We start from the raw sequence: 16,024 nt of genomic DNA on the forward strand, positions 1-16,024 counted from the left end.
TACTATTTTTCATGATGAAAAACCAGGATTTTTGAAAAATGGCTGATTACAAGGCCAGGGCAAGGAAATCAATGGACAATTTGTTACTCCATGAAATAAAGAAGTATTTATTGGGTATAGTAGTATATACCTGTAATCCATACACTTAGGAAGTTGACATAGGAGAATCACAAATTCAAGATCAACTTGGGCTATATAGCAACACATGAGAAGGAACAGAAGATAGAGAAGATGGGAGGAAGGACAAGGAGGAGACAGAGGAAGAAGAAGGAAGGAAGGTGGGAGAGCAAGCAAGAACAAGGAAAAGAAAGAAGAGGAGGAGGAAGAAGAAGAAATCCTAACTTTAAAAATGATAGGGAACTTTGCCAGGCACTGGTGCCTCACACCTACTATAATCCTAGCTGCTCAGAAGGCTGAGATCTGAGGGTCACGATTCAAAGCCCACCCAGGCAATTCAAAGTCAGACAGGGCAGAAAAGTCCCCATGACACTCTTATCTCCAATGAACCACCAGAAAACCAGAGTGGCGCTGCGGCTCAAGTGGTAGAGCACTTGCCTTGAGCTGAAGAGCTGAGGAACAGTGCCCAGGACCAGAGTTCAAGCCCCACAACTGACAAAAAAAAAAAGGTAGGGACCTGATAAATGGACCCAGCAAACAGCCTAAGGGTATCTCTGACCAAAGACTAGGAAAGCAGCATCAAGATCTGCATGATAACCGGGGAGTCAAACCAGAACCCAATAAATATAGCAAGAATGGCAGATTTAAATTGTGGACTTGCAGCAATCAGCAACTGTCAGCAGTAGCTTTAAACATGCTCAAACCAGTACGAGGCAAACATGTACTAGGCAACTCATGTATAATCATTTGAGTTCTGTGAAGTGGCTCCAACTATCATTATCTCCATTTTACAGTTTAGAAAACTGGTTTAGTTATGTTTTCTTGGTGGAGCTGGGATCAAACCCAGGGCATTTATTTTGGCCCATGTCAACACTAACCCACTGTAATCCAGTCAGTGGAAATCTTTATTTCTCCCTGGAGATGGCCACTGATATCATGGCAAGCTTGGCCACATCATCTGGGTCCATTAGGACCCAGGGTCTTTGTGTGACTAAATGACATATCCAGAGACGGAGAGGAAAACATCTCCACCAGACAGACCACTGCTTTTGTTCAAGGCAAGCACTAGAGCATATCAGAATTTCTGTCATCTAAGCTTGCAAATTATCATACTTATTAACTTGTTTTTAGTATACCAGCAACCTCAAAAATAGAAAAGTTTCTGGGCTCTATCTCTCTTTGTTTGGATAAACCTGACTTCTTGCTTTAAAGCATAGTTTCTTGGGGACTACATAAAATCACATAATAATCAACAAAAACTGCAATCCAAGCTACTCAACAGGAGGAGGCAGGAGGATCATAAAGTCAAGGCCAGCCTGGGCAAACGTAGTGAGATCCCATTTCAAAACCATACCAACAGGAGGGCTGGGGGCATAGCTCAAATGCTAGAATACCTGCCCAGCCATATGAGACCCTGGGCTTGGTCCCAGATACTGGGGCGGGGGGGGGGGGGAAGGGGAAGGAGGAAGCTGAACAAAATAAATATCTTAAACTATTAATTTCCCAACCAATTTTAGAATCCTGAAATAATATCAATAAGAATAAGTTGACTGAAGAACTACAGCTAATAGAGATTCTAACTATGAACAGTGAAGATACCCAGCTGCCATGGAATCCCAGTGATGACTTCTTATGCCGTTTTTTCTGGTTTTGAAGTCATCATTCTTTTACTTATTGCTTTTCATTCTACTTTATTAACCTGGATTTAAGATGATATGTTTACATAGAGCTTACTTCTTGAAGTGGCATTAACATATCATCAGTATCTAGTTGAACATCAGAACAAATATTAAGTTTTGTTTGCAAAATGTTCCTTGTTCTTCATGGCCAGTTTGTATTATTCTGTTAGAATTAAAATCTATGTGGACCAGGCACTAGTAGCTCATGCCTATAATCCTAGCTACCTAAGAAACTGAGATCTAAGGACTACATTTCAAAGTCAACTAGGAAGAAAAGTCCCCACAAGACTCTTATCTCCAACTAACAACTCAAAAACTGGAAGTGGAGCTGTGGCTCATAGTGGTGGAGTGCTAGCCTTAAGCAAAAGAGCTCAGAGACAGTGTCCAGGCCCTGAGTTCAAGCCCGACAACCAACAACAACAACAAAAAATCTATGTGGTTAGGTGCCTTCCAGATGCATGATCATATATCAAAATGCCTAGGACTTGCAAAATACACACACACCCAGGGTTAGAGGGTGAAGTCAGACAAATCCTTAGCCTTTTGGACTTCTGTAATTTAAATTATATTTCCAACTCTTCCCAACTTTGCTGAAATGAAATTAACCAAGCTAGATATGTTTCTATTATCTCCTCTAAGCTTGGATATATAAACATAATATCAACTAATTATACAATAGTTATTGCTCTCATCTCTTTCTTATTAGGGAGGTAGTCATTTATTTAGTGAGAAGTTAAGTTAGAGACCTTAATGATGACACGTTTTGAATGCCTATAACATGCAAGGTATAAATAAACATGGCTTCAGGAGAAGAATGTAAGCATTGCATTTTATTCCCTTGCTAGAAGACTCATTTCCTATTTGGGTATAAGTTTTGGAAGTGGTCTGACATTAGTAGTGAATCAAATTGTGTCTGCTCCTCCTTCACATCATAAACAAGCAAAACCCCTACAAATCTTAGGGATGTATTTATCTATGTAAAAAAACTAGTAATGAGTCATCCGGCTCTATGATAAATGCCAAATAAAGGGTGCAGATAGAAAGTCCAAAGAAGGGCAAACTCCATTGTATAAGAAGGCTTAGAGGTGGGTGAGCTTTGAGGGAAAGCTACAGGTTCAGGAGAGCAAGTGCAACCATGATATTGAAATGAGCCAAAGTGTGATGGCAAGAAGCTGAAAATCCCCATAAAAATACAGCTTTAAAAATACAGAGAAAGCTTTTTGATTAATTAAGATGCAATAAGAAACAAGATTCACAATATGGATGGTGGCCAGGTTGTATAGCTCTCTGAATATAGTTCATAGGAGTTTAAACTTCATTTTACAAAAAATAAACTTGGATCTTAGAATTCATTTGGCCATATATAATACCCTCCAACTGGCTTAAAAGAGAAAAGGAATTATTTTTTAGAAAATTTGAAACATCTTGTACATGGTAATTACCTTATAAACCATTGAATTTAAGTTTTAAAATAATTCTTCTCTAAAATAGGAAAATAAAGAGAAAAACAATAGATATAATAAGTAGAGAAAGAGGGTGGTTTAAGAATCTTTATTAGAGTTGAGCGCTGGTGGCTCACACCTATAATCCTAGCTGAGAGGCTGAGATCTGAGGATTGTGCTTCAAAGCCAGCCTGGGCAGGAAAGTCCATGAAACTCATCTCCAATTAATCACCAGAAAACCAGAAGTGGCTCAAAGTAGTAGAGCTCTAGCCTTGAGCAAAAGAGCTCAGGGACAGAGAAAAGGCCCTGAGTTCAAGCCCCACCACTGACCCCAAACAAAACAAAACCTCTATTAGATGACCTCTAGTTCACCTAAAGAAAAGTCAAAGCCCTTCTAGTTCAGTGGTCTTTTGTGCTCCCTTCTCATTCACCTAAGAAATCCCTTAGTCTTTCTCATAGGCATGTTTATGACAGACAAAACTGGGTACGACCGGCTCTGCTCTGGCTGCAGCTGTAGCCACGGGTGAGAGCTTCTGGTCAAACAAGCATTTCCATGGGAGGAGCTTTTTCCTCTCCTCTCTGCAGTGTTCTGCAGCCTGAACATCACATACCTTCCTCATATCTCACTCTGCATAAAGTAGGACCCAGTCAGGCCATGACACTGCTTCTGAAAGCCAGGGAGCAAGCTATCCGTTGCGTGGTGGCAGTCGTAATGGTGAATTGTCCTTAACTGTATGTCTTAATCTTACTTCTATTTTGAGAGTGAGTTCAAAGGGATACTCTACTCAGCCTGATAATATTAGAATCAGCAGCTGTAAAAGCATGGAGTGTTTAAAAAAGCTGTAAGTGTAGGTCAAACAAAACCCACATTATTTCATTTGCTCGCTCAAAGAAGAAACAACAACAGTTCCAAGGAACATTGAGATCAGAGAGGGAAATGTGAATGCACAAAGTTTCTCATCTTATTTTTTTCCTTTAAAAACAACAACTGTGAGGTTGTGAAACTTTATAGGCAGGAACATTTAATGGAGATTAAACTACATTAACTTATTATTCCAAATTAATTTACGTTGTTCCAATTTTATTTCCAATCTTTTCCTATATGTCTGTAAACTACATTGCTATACATAAGGTGTTTCTAATATATTGTGTTCTATATATTTTATTTTACATAGCACTCCATGTATTGACATTAGGACACTTTTCATTTTTTGTTTTTTGTTCATTTTGTGCCAGTCCTGGAGCTTAAACTCAGAGCCTGAGCTCTGTCCCTGAGCTTTTGTGCTCAAGATTAGCGCTCTACTATGTGAGATACAACTCTACTTCCAGCTTTTTTGGTGGTTAATTGGATCTAAGAGTCGCATGGACTTTCTGCCTGGGCTGGCTTCAAGCCTTGATCCTCAGATCTCAGTTCCTGATTAGCTAGGATTACAGGTGTGAGCCACTGGCGCCCAGTCAGGATGCTTTTCTTTTTAATATCCCTATAGCATTCTAGGAAGATATATACTTGTGAGTTGGAGAGTAGGTTAGAAGAATTAGTGCGTTTAGTTTTTTTTTTTTTTTTGGTCCGGTCGTGGGGCCTGAACTCTGGGCCTGGGCGCTGTCCCTCAGCTCTTCAGCTCAAGGCCAACGCTCTACCACTTGAGCCACAGTGCCACTTCCAGCTTTTTTCTTTATGTGGTGCTGAGGAATTGAACCCAGGGCCTCAGGCATGCAAGGCAAGCGCTCTACCACTGAGCCACCTTCCCAGCCCAGTGCGTTTAGTTTTTATTGATGTTTGGTGGTGGTGGTAGTGGGGGTGGTGTATGTGTGTGCGTGCATGCATCATGCGTGCCAGTCCTGGGGCTTGAACTCTGAGCCTTTGAGCTTTTTTTTTTTTTTTTCCTCAAGGCTAGTGTTTTACCACACTTGAGCCACAGCTCCACTTCTACCTATTTTGGGTGGCTAATTGGAGATAAGAGTCTTAGAGACTTTCCTGTCTGGATTGGCTTTGAATATGATTTCCAGATCTCAGCCTCTTGAGTAGCTAGGATTACAGGTGTGAGCCACCAGCACCCGTCATGAGTTAGCTTTAATAACACAAGCCTATTCTCAAGCTACAAATAGATAGTGTGCTTAGCTGTAAATTCAGCCCTTTTTGTATTGGTTATTTTTTTTAGAACGTCTCTCTTTATGCCCAGGCTGGCCTTGAATGGCAATCCTATTTGTGCTTCCCTTGACACTAAGATGATGGGCGTGAGCCACTGTGCTCAGACATTTTGCTTCCTCTGTAGCTTGAGATGACAAGTGTGTGTGCCTTTGTGCCCAGGTCTTGGTTTAGAAGGGGTATGGTGAATTCTTTTTTTGGCCAGGTTGACCTCAAACCTTGATCTCCCAATCTCTGCCTACCCGGCAAGTAGGATGAGCCACAAAGCACAGCATGCACTTCTGTTGTTTTTGCGATTATGCATAACTTTTATATACTTACTGACCTATGAATTTATCCTTTATAGTATAAAGTCATTTAGAATTTTTTTCCTACATGTATAGCAAAGACCTTTAGTCCTTTAATTGCCCAATAAAACTCTGCATTCACTTAGTCATTGTTTCTCTGTTTTTCGAATGTAAAATCATACTCTCTTCCAAGTTAGTTAAATTTATCAAAATGTATTGCTTTCTTTGCTTACCTTTCCTCTTATAGTTCATGTCATCACTCAGGGCTTGTGTTTCAACCAGGTTGTTTTCTATACCTCATGTAGTCTGACAAATGCCTTTAGTGTATGCTTACCTTTGAATAGTCAGACAACTTAGTTAATCCTAAATTAGCATGTTGAAAATGTCACTATTTTGCCTTCTAGTTTCTATTACTGTCCAAGAAGTTTGATGTTGGTTTTCTCCTTTCCGCACAGACCTGTCTTCATTTCTCTGTTAACATCTAAAATTTCTCCTTGATCTTGAATGTTCTACACTTTTATTCCCATGTGTTGAGCAATGAGTTTATTTTTACATGAAAAATATTCAGAATGTACTTTTAGTCTAAGAATATGGATATTTCTTCATTAATACTTTTCTGCTACTATTGTTTTTTTTCTCCTCTGCTCACTCTGAAATTCTTCTGGAACTCATATTAAATGTATACTTGAGCTTCTCAATATATGCTCCACAGTTTTTAATTGTTGTAGTCTACTTTTATATTTTTAACTCCTAGTAAACTCCTCAATGGTAACCATCAAGTCACTAAATCTCTTTTTGACAGTGTCTCTGTAGAGTTTATTCTGAATATTTAATGTAAATTTTTTATTTTGAAGTTTTCCAAATTGCATTTTAAAATATGAATCTGAGCCAGGCACTGGTAGCTTACTATGCCTGTAATCCTAACTACTTCAGAGGCTGAAACCTGAGGATCATGGTTCAAAGCCAGCGTAGGCAGAAGAATTCCAATGAAACTCTTATCTCCAATAAACTACTCAAAAAAAAAAACAAACAGAAGTGGTGATGTAGCTTAAGTAGCACTAGCCTTGAGCACAAAGAGGCTTAGGGACAGTACCCAGGCCCTGAGTACAAGCCACAGAACCAGAAAAAAAGTGAACCTCTCTTCAGCTTGCTCTGTGTGTGTGTGTGTGTGTGTGTGTGTGTGTGTGTGTGTGTGTGTGTGTGTGTGTGTGTGTGTGTGTGTGTGTGTGTGTGTGTGTGTGTGTGTGTGTGTGTGTGTTGCTACTTAGGGTTTGAATTCAGGACTTCATTCTCATTTAACTTGCTTTCTCACTGCTGATGTTTTGCAACTTGAGCCGCATCTTTAGCTCATCAAGTGCGAGGCCCTGAGCTCAAACTCAAATATGTGGGAGAGAGAGAAGGAGAATGTGAAGAGTGAGGCTTTGAAGTCAGATTGGCTCGCTTTGGAATCCTGGCACTTAGTAGTTTTGTGATCACTTGTTTAAGTTCTCTGTGCCAGTTTTGACATCTGTTAAATGAAAAGAATGCTTGCTCACATAAAGTCATTGTAATTAGAGTACAGCCAAGTCTTAGGTATAACACAGACAGTGAATGGACATTATTACCTAAGATACTATTGGGATGTTTCTTGGCTTCTTAGAAACAGCAGCAGCAGCCTTATGGTGGCTGCATTTTCCTGGTCTTCTTACTGAGCAATGGGTCTCAGCAACATCGTCCTTCTCTTGACAGTGTGAGCCTAAAAGTATGAGGAATACCCATTATGCTGTTTTAGGATTTTGCTTAGACACACTGCACCCCAACTCTAGCTGGAAATGCTTTGGAGGTCTTGGGGAGTCAGGGATTCACATTCCACTGTGTTCACACAGGGAGCTCCAGGCCATCTGCCAAATGTCTGCTCCTTTCTAACAAGAGTATTGACTTAGATACAGGAACTCTGCATTACAATCCTGAAAGGTCCAGCATTATTTTTTCCACCTAGCCTCCATCCCTTTGGAACAAAGCCCTGCTTCCCTCTCTCTTTTAAAAAGACACTTCATTACCAGCAGATAAAACATCTCTTGCATCCAGAACATATTTAATAGTTTTAACAATTGCACTTTCTGGTTTCTCTGGTAGCAGTGTTATTGCCCGATTGGATCTTATTTGGTTCTCTATTGTGGTACATCTTATTACCATCCTCTTGCGTTCGTAGAATTTAGCTGTGATTAAGGTTTTTCTTTGTTGTTACCATGCCATTCCCCTGCATCTCTTCAGCAATGGCTCTGCCCTTGACAGAGGTCACTGGTGTCTGAAGGTTTTCCAAGACACTCACCGTGCTGCCACTGACCCTCTTGCCTGTTTCATGGCTTGCTTTCTTGTATTTTCTGTCTTATAGAAGCAACTGGAATCAGTTCATCCAAGACTCCTTTAAACAACTCACAGTTAAGTACCTTATTATGTGTCATTACTTTGAGTATTTTTATTCATATGTTCTTTAATATGTTCAGCATGGTAAGAAAGTGACTTTTCTCTTCCTGGCGAATGCTCTATCACTTGCTGTAGTTGAAAGAATATATTTATAAATAAAATACCTCCTGATCATGTTATGATATGGCTGATCTTGATTTTTTGTTCTTATATCTATTTTTATTTCTTGTGGTGCTGGGGCTAGAGCCTAGAACTTTACTCCTGCTAGGGAAGTGCTCTGCCACTAAACCACATTCCCAGACTCTAGTTAGCTCTATGTAAAACAAAAACATATCTGATATCCTTCACCAGAAAGCAACACACTAATTTTATTACAAATCTATCTAATTTCATCGCTGACTTGGCAAAACATCCTAAACATTTACTCGCTCCGTTTCCTAGTGACATTAGAAAATACAATTTAACTAAGGTTATTAAGTTAGACACAATATTAGATGGAGACAGGAATTATTGCCATTACTTGGAATTCTGGGCCACCTTTTACTCCTCCCCCATCATTTGTTGGTGGAGAACTGGTATTGACAATCTACAAATAAGGGCCTAAACACTCCTCTGAACCATGGTAAATAGCCAAGGAGTGAAAGGGTCTCTCTTTGAACCCCATGTAGAATGATGAGATGCATTTTCTCAGGGATCCCAGGATCCTCAGGTGTCATGATGCCACAGGACTGAGAGCTAGTTCCATCCAGTGGTAGCTGCTTGAGAAAGATAACTACAAACAAAATCTCTCCAGACGTTCTAATGGCTTACACCTATAGTCCCAGCTACTCAAGAGGCTGAGATCTGAGATCAGAGTTCAAAGCTAACCCAGGCAAGAAAGTATGAAAATCTTACCTCCAATTAACCACCAGAAAACCAGAAGTGGAGCTGTGGCTCCAAGTGATAGAGCTAGCATTGAGCAGAAAAGCTCAGAGTCAGCACCCAACCCCTAAGCTCAAATCCATGACTGAAAAAAACAACAACACAATCTCCCAACCTGGAAATCCTCTCCACAAACAAGATAAAACACTAAAAAACATTGCTAAGATACGTAGGCAAAGCCACATATACCCACCGCACATGTTTTTAAGATAGACAACAGCTAGTTCTCCAGGCAAAGGACTTGGTAGCATCATTTGTCACAAATAGATCATCCTATCCCTCCTTGGAAATTGGGCTGACTATTAGCTTCTTGGTTTTATCCATTAGAAAAATGAACCTCTCAAAGCTGCAAGACAGCAGCTAGTTTTGCAAATTAGAGCCAGGATCTCAACAAAATTAGTTTCCCCTGCTCCCATAGGAGTTGAGAGATAAGGGCACAAGCTCTTTTGATGTTTTCTTTTCAAAATGATGGCTCTCAATGTTTGTATTTTACAATGATCTTGAGAAAGATATTTCTGGGTCAAAAAGCTGGAAGAAAAAGACAGCTGCCAGGGGCTGGGAAGTTGGCTCAGTGGTAGAGTGCTTGCCTTGCATGCATGAGGCCCTGGGTTCGATTCCTCAGCACCACATAAGCAAAAAGAAAAAACCTGGAAGTGGCGCTGTGACTCAAGTGGTAGAGTGCTAGCCTTGAGCTGAAGAGCTGAAGGACAGTGCCTAGGCCCAGAGTTCAGGCCCCATGACCGGACCCAAAAAAAAAAAAAAAAAAGACAGCTGCCAAAAGGCTCAGCAACTCTTCTAAGGGATACACGTTTGAGGAGATGAGAATACGAATGTACTTGCAATTGAGAATTACCTAAGGCAAGCAATCTGAAAAGGAGTCTTATTTTAACTTGCGTTTGTTCTCACGAAGCCAAGTAATGATACATCCTTGTACTGGCTTTCCCTCCTTCTCAGCTGCTCGCCACCCTTTTTTTTTCCTGCTCTGCTCTGTTGCAGTCTCTTAACAAAATACTGTTTAGTGTGAAGCCCTAGGCAAGGTAGTCTACAAAAAAGCACCCTGTAACAAAACATCACAATCAAAATTAGAGCCAAGCTGGGTACTGATGCATATGCCTGTAATTTGAACTACTCAAGAGGCCTAGATCTGCCGGGCGCTGGTGGCTCACGCCTGTAATCCTAGCTACTCAGGAGGCTGAGATCTGAGGATCACGGTTCAAAGCCAGCCCGGGCAGGAGAGACCGTGAGACTCCTATCTCCAATAAAACCACCAGAAAACCGGAAGTGGCTTGTAGCTCAAGTGGTAGAGTGCTCGCCTTGAGCTGAAGAGCTAAGGGACAACGCCCAGACCCAGAGTTCAAGCCTCACGACCGACAAAAAAAAAAAAAAAAAGAGGCCTAGATCTGAGGAGTACAGTTCAAGCCCAGCCCAGAAAAGTCTGTGAGACTCTTGCAATTAACCACCCAAAAGCCAGAAGTGGAGCTGATACACTGGAGCACACGCACACACACACACACACACACACACACATATGTGTGCACACACACGTGTGCATACACACACACACACTTACAGGCAAAGAAATTGGGCAAAATGATTGCTGCAAATGAGATACAAAAGCTATGAAAAGACCTACTATAATTAAAGTTGCAAGCTAATAAGAAATGTAGTAAACCTCAAAAGAAAAACGTACATTACATCATATAGCTTTTCTCCATCAGTCATTAACCATTTTAACAAGTAAGATTATATTTAACAGAGTCTGAAGTGTGTTGGAAATTAAGTGCACCATTATTCTATAGGCGGTCACAAAAGAGAAAAACACCACCTATGACACCATGGGCCAGAGCTCATTTCATTCACTCCATCTGGATTTTCCACTTCATTCATTTCAAATCTTCAGCTTCAGTATTTCTATAAAGTTCTTTTTTTAAAAAAAGAATTAGTTCTCTTTCTGACTTTTTGTTTTGTCTACGCATTATTATTGTTATTATTTTGGGTTGGTCATGGGGCTTGAAATCCGGGCTTGGGCGCTGTCCCTGCGCTCTTCAGCTCAAGGTGAGCACTCTAGCGCTTGAGCCACAGTGCCACTTCTGGTTTTCTAGTGGTTTATTGGAGATAAGAGTCTCACGGAGTTTCCTGCTCCAGCTAGCTTTGACCCATGATCCTCAGATCTCAGCCTCCTGAGTAGCTAGGATTACAGGTATGAGCCACCGGAGCCAGGCTATAAGCATTTTTAAAAATTTATTGTCTAAACTCCAATATACTAGGCAAGGGATATAGCTCAGTAGCATGTACAAGGTACTAGATTTAATCGCAGCACCAAAAAACAAAAAAAAAACAGCATACTGAAAATTAGCAAAGTAGCAATATAGATAGCAAAAGAAAGCACAACAAATAAACTAAAAAAAAATTTATTGTCTATCTTGTAGCTTGCCCAGCCTCCTTAAAACAGGTGTTGTTCATCCTTGTCAGTCAATTTGTAAATCTCCAGTTTTTTGGATTTGGTTACTGGAACCTAACCATGTTCCTTTGATGGTGTCATGTTTCCTTGATTTTTTATTATAAATGAGATGTTCAGAGGGGTTATAGTTACAGTGAGGTAATGAATACATTTCTTTCTTCTTCTTTTTTTTTTTTTTGCCAGTCCTGAGGCTTGAACTCAGGCCCTGCACACTGTCCCTGAGCTTCTTTTGCTCAAGACTAGCACTCTACCACTTGAGCCACAACACCACTTCAGGCTTTTTCTGTTTATGTGGTACTGAGGAATCAAACCCAGGGTTTCATGCATGCTAGGCAAGCACTCTACCAGTCTACCACTAAGCCACATTCTCAGCCCTGAGTATATTTCTTTTTGTACAATGTCACATCCTTTTCCTTGATTAAATTTTTTTTCTTTAAATCCTGCACTGCTGGCTTTATTCACCTCCCCTAGACTTTACTAACTAGATTTACCCATCAGCCTGGCTAGACTTCCTCTATTGCTGTCTGTGTCTGCTCCATATCACTTGCTCTCAAGCATTCACACCAAGGTTGCAAAGACATCTAAGGTCAATCACCACAGAACAGATCACAGATTAAAGTGGTGAGAGCTCCCAGTGTTCAGTTCTTCCAGCAGATGTGTGAGTGTCTCCACCCATGACCCTGTTTCTTCCTGCCCCTCCTACTCTCAGAGCACCCATTTCTCCCACAAATGCACACACAAAGCCATTGCCTTCTCAAACTTTGAGTCTTTCTCTTTCCTGGAAAACAGCTAATTCCCTTTAGAGTATGGGCCTTCCAGACACAGTCAGCGATAGTTCATTGTCAGGATGTCTTACTCAGTCCTGGACCATTTTTTATACTTTCAGGCAGGGAAAACAAACAAGACGTTCTTTCTCTGAGAGAAAGGAGAACTCAAGCTTCCAAGAGACTGGTAGGAATTTTTTTCTTTAATTTCTTCCAGACAGATCTATTACAGCAAAATCCAGTTGTAGGTAAATATCAATATTCCCCATTCTATGCAGCACATGTGTTAGGAGCTGAATTATATTCCTCATCACCAATGCTGAAATCCTAACCCCCAATAACCTAGGATATGACCTTATTTGGACAAGAGGGTCTTTTCAGAGGTGATCCTGTTAAAATGTCTTTAGGGTGACCTCATCCAAGACCACTGGGAACTTCAGTGGAACTAACCCTAACAACACTTGGATCTTGGACTTCCAGCTTCCAGAACTGGGAGAAAACACATTTCTGTTTCTTGAGCCACCTTGTCTATAGTTATTGTTTATGGCAGCCTTGTGCATTTTCTGAGCTCAATGCCAACACTGTAGCAGGAAGTTTATAAGCAGTTGCTGATTTATAGTTTTTATGCCACTCTTGGAGCGTGAACTCATGGCTTCACACTCTTACTCAGCTTTCTTGCTCACAGCTTGTGGTCTACCACCTGAACCATGTCCCCAGTCTGACTTTTTGCTGGATAATTGGTGGTGGAGTCTCATGGACATTTCTGCCAATATTATTTTCAAACTTCAATCCACTAGGTCTCAGCCTGTAATCCTGAGTAGCTAAAATTATAGGCATGAGCCATGGTTACTGGCTTGATTTGCAATTATTGGTTAATAAAAAAAGGATAGAGCTCAATCAACAAGGTCCAGGAGGGTAAGCTTCTGTGTTTTAACTTCATGTTGGGATCTCACCATCCGTGTAGCCTGACACCTATCATGTAGCCCCTTGGGAATTCGGATTCCTTGTCCATATATTGCAAAGGTTTGTCCCAGTCACCTTTAAGCCCTGTTTCCAAGTGATAAAATTGTTAGAACCCCCCACCAAGGACCCGTCCAGTTTTGGCACTGATGCTTTGTACAATTTGACCTTGAGCACAATGGCACCCACTAAAAAGGTCAGATAAACTTGGGAACTTATATGTTTACATTCTGCTTTTTTTGGGGGGGGGTTCCGGTTGTGGGGCCTGAACTCTGGGCCTGGGCACTGTCTCTCAGCTCTTCAGCTCAAGGCTAACGCTCTACCACTTGAGCCACAGTGCCACTTCCAGCTTTTTTTTCTTTTTGCTTATGTGGTGCTGAGGAATCAAACCCAGGGCCTCAGGCATGCAAGGCAAGTGCTCTACAACTGAGCCACCTTCCCAGCCCCTACATCCTACTTTTGAAAAGACATTGAACCTCTTAGTTTTCTAAAGAAGTGTACAAGAAAGCAAACTGTTGATTTAACCAAGCATTTCCTAGACTTTGGAAACCCAGAACTGCATGGTTTTTCCTGATTTGTAAATATCCTGAGATGCTAACACTCCAGTGATCTTGTCTGGCTGATGATTTTCTAGCATTGTCTTAGTCCCTTTCCTATAATAATACAATACCGTAGTCTGATTTTGTTTTCTTTCTAATAAACTATAAAAGTAAGAGTTTTGATTTGACTAATAGTTCTGTTCCAAAATCAAGGGGGCCATATCTGGCAATGGCCTTCTTTCTGGCAGAGTCTTCAGGTAACACAGGGCAAGAAAGGAAGTGTGTGTGTGTGTGTGTGTGTGTGTGTGTGTGTGTGTGTGTGTGTGTGTGTGTGTGTGTGTGTGTGTGTGTGCGCGCGCACGCGTGTATTTGGTCATGGGGCTTAAAATCTGGGTTTGGGCTCTGTCTCTTAACTCTTCAGCTCAAATCTAGCGCTCTACCACTTGAGCCACAGCACCACTTCCAGTTTTCTGGTGGTTAATCAGAGATGAGTCTCACAGACTTTCCTGCCAAGGCTAGGTTTGAACCATAATCCTCAGATCTCATCCTCCAGAGGAGCTAGGATTACAGGCACAAGCCACCACCAGTGCCTGGCTGTGTGTGTGTGTGTGTGTGTGTGTGTGTGTGTGTGTGTGTGTGTGTGTGTGTGTGTGTGTGTGTGTGTATTCTTATAAACCAGTATTCCCTCATGGGGACTAAAACCTTATCAAAGCCCAGTCCCTCCCAAAGGCCAATCCCATGTCTGAACTCCATCATCAGATGGTCTTCACCCTCCTCATACATCTCAGGAGGAATCAACTCCACCATAAATTCCCAGGGGAACAAGCCATATTTAATCAGCAGAAGGTGAAAATTCCAAGGAAGATTTTATTCAGACTATAACAGAAATGGTCAAGACTATTAACAATAGGAGAGATGAGGCACAATTCTGATAACAGATAGGATTGGTGAGAAGTATAGAAAATGAAAGAGGGGAGTAGGTACAAAGTGACAGGAGACAGACATTGGGGTGTTGAATTGTTTTGTTGGGGTTTTTTTTGAGCCAGAAGTCTTGCTATAGAGCTCAAGGTCAGCCTGGACCTCACATTCCTCCTGACTCAGTCTCCCCAGTGCTGCGTGGGGAGGTAGGAGGACCTCTACCCTGTACACCTCCCTGCTGAAGTGGAAGGAATCTACTTCCAGGGTGATCACATATCAAGAATTCAGTGATTCTCCCTAAACAGCCTTAGCAAAATTCTTGCTAAAACTGGGCCAAGTGGACCAAAAGTAGGCCTAGTCAAAAAGAGAGCAAAGGGGAACCTGACTACAATTTGGACAAGAAGAGATTCTTTGTGTCCTCAAGTCTGCCTGTGACAGTCATCACAAGAAGCTGAAATGAAATCTTTTCTCATTCAGTCTCTTCCAAGTCCTCTAGAAATAACCTCAGAGCAGTTTCCACTTCCAAGAGGGAAAACAAAAGGAATCCAACAACAAGACTGCAGCTGTGTTCAGTTGAGGTTGATTGCCAACTCCCCAGGAAACGGTGCCCTCCGTCAGCCGCTTCAGAGGTACGTCCTGACCATTGCACTGCCTGACCAGCCTGGCCGTAGACCTGGCCATGCCAGGCACTTGTCGCTCTCCAGACATCCTTGGGCAATGTTAGACAACCCAGAAGAGTTAGAAGCTAGGGGAGCCCCAAGTTCACTGCTAAGTGCAGCAGCTATTTGGATCCAGAGGGTCACCATATCCACTTCCTTTTCTGTCTGTCACCTCCTTTTATTCACAGCGCCCGTGGGGGCATTTCTATGGAAAGGTGGTAGCAATCTGTCTCACTGGAACATGGATTTGTTGTGAGGTGAGAATCTGCATTCACAGAAAATGTGGCAAAAACAGTGGTGGTGTGTTTCCCCCCTTCCTCCCTGCAAACTTCACTGTTTCTCAGAAAACTATTTATGACAAAGGTTTAAAACCCTATTGGAATGGGATCAGGTTATATAAACAGGTCCCTTGTACCTCTCTTTATCCATGAGGCTAAAACTGTACTGTATTTAAGAAAAATAAATAATGACCACAGTGGAGTGAACATGAAAAGCCAGTTAATCCCGTGGTCCCCATTCCCGATGACCAGAGTCAGTGAGAAGTTTGCAGAACATCACTGGCCAGGGTCCCGCCCCCGGGATCCCACCAGTGTTGATATAGGGGGAGGAACAGTAGAAGTACTTAAAGCTTCTGAAAGAAAACATATATTTAAGGTTCCCTCCAGAATCTAATCTCCAGCCAGGATTGAGATGGGTAATCTATTTTTTAATGTCCTCGCTTTGTA

General features: G+C 41.5%; 1 long non-coding RNA gene across 2 annotated transcripts in view; it reads left to right on the forward strand.

The window, feature by feature from the left end:
• LOC138811401 (uncharacterized) overlaps window positions 1-15,150 on the forward strand; it is a 45,964-nt gene extending 30,814 nt beyond the window's left edge. For both annotated transcript variants that reach the window (XR_011367374.1, XR_011367373.1), the window contains exon 6: window positions 15,118-15,150. This is a non-coding gene — a long non-coding RNA (uncharacterized lncRNA). The remainder of the gene's footprint in view (window positions 1-15,117) is intronic.
• The last annotated feature ends 874 nt before the right edge of the window (window positions 15,151-16,024 follow it).

This window comes from Dipodomys merriami, unplaced genomic scaffold (assembly GCF_024711535.1).
Source record: "Dipodomys merriami isolate MVZ:Mamm:240054 unplaced genomic scaffold, mDipMer1.0.p SCAF_524, whole genome shotgun sequence".
NCBI lineage: Eukaryota > Metazoa > Chordata > Mammalia > Rodentia > Heteromyidae > Dipodomys > Dipodomys merriami.